Raw genomic sequence first — 1256 nt, 5'->3', positions numbered from 1 at the left:
GCGGTGCGTCCTCGTTCGAATTTTAATGGAACGCCATGGTTTATGTACCCGGTTGGGAAACGTGTAGTGGCCGGGATTCACCGTGTTAATGGCGAGATAAGTGCGCTACGAGATTTAATCCCCCGAGCTTCGAATCAGTCCTGACGTCGTCAAGTATAGCTTCCAGGAATTAATTTCCAACATCCACACTTTTACGTTTCCCAAAGCAAAAATCAAACTGTTTAGCTGCAAGGGTTTATATTTGGAGATTGGGGGGTGCAACACGTTGTTTCAATATCGGATCGTATTCCACGTACCCCAGAACCTATATATCGAGTACCCACAAGGTACTCTTATCTCTATTTTTGTATAGATTTAATCCTAATTTATGACCTCGATTATCTTCAAATCTGTCGCGTCGATTTTGATCGAATTGAAATCTGTTGGACACTTTTTCAAAGGCATTTTCCATTCTGAAAACGTAATCTAACTTAATTTAACTTAGTTTAAGAATTAATTGGGGACGTACACTCATCGTAATTAATAGTGACACTCATAATTCGAAACATATAATAAATTCTAACTTATTATAATTGCATCCATTTGAATAATTCATAATAATCAAAGTTCTAACCGCGTAACAATTGAAATATAAGAAACAGTAAGCTGGAAAGACGTGACCTAGTTGCACTCTAGGAACTGTGAACGGTTCGATTGTCATCGCTAGGTCTAGCGTGCATTTCCGCGATATTTCCGTCGCGGATTTAATATTCCGGTGGCTCTTTTACGCGGGACTTCTTTCAGGAGCGGTTCGTTTCACCGATGAACTTCGTTTGAAAGTTCCCGAGGAGGGCGAAATTGGCTCGCGCTGACGAGCGTAGCAGGTTCCAAGTAGAGGGGTGCCGCCCGAGCCACCGGAAAGTGCTCCGGGAAGTATCCGAAAATTATACCTTTAACCGGTCAAAGCGAACTTGCACCGGCGGCCGATTCTTTCCACGGTGGCCACCGCAGAACCACTCAAACCTTTAAAGGCGACCGGGAGGACAAAGGAACTGAAATAGACTGCCGAAAGTACAAGAAGTCACGCGTGCATCGCGCGTCTACGATTGCCAAGTTTCCTCGCGGGGAAACTTGCCGCTAGAGGCCCCCGGCGGCACAGCCCCGGCAATCAGACAGCGAGGGACGGTTGCCTACTCCAAGGCGCCCGAGAGGATTTATTTCTAGTAGAATTCGTAGCCTTGCAAGGACGATATTTTACATAATGTACAACCGATATT

Source organism: Ceratina calcarata, unplaced genomic scaffold, assembly GCF_001652005.2.
Source record: "Ceratina calcarata isolate Rehan_Ccalc_2016 unplaced genomic scaffold, ASM165200v1 scaffold369, whole genome shotgun sequence".
NCBI classification, from domain to species: Eukaryota; Metazoa; Arthropoda; class Insecta; order Hymenoptera; family Apidae; genus Ceratina; species Ceratina calcarata.
The sequence above is the reverse complement of the archived record's forward strand: the minus strand, read 5'-3'. Positions refer to the sequence as shown.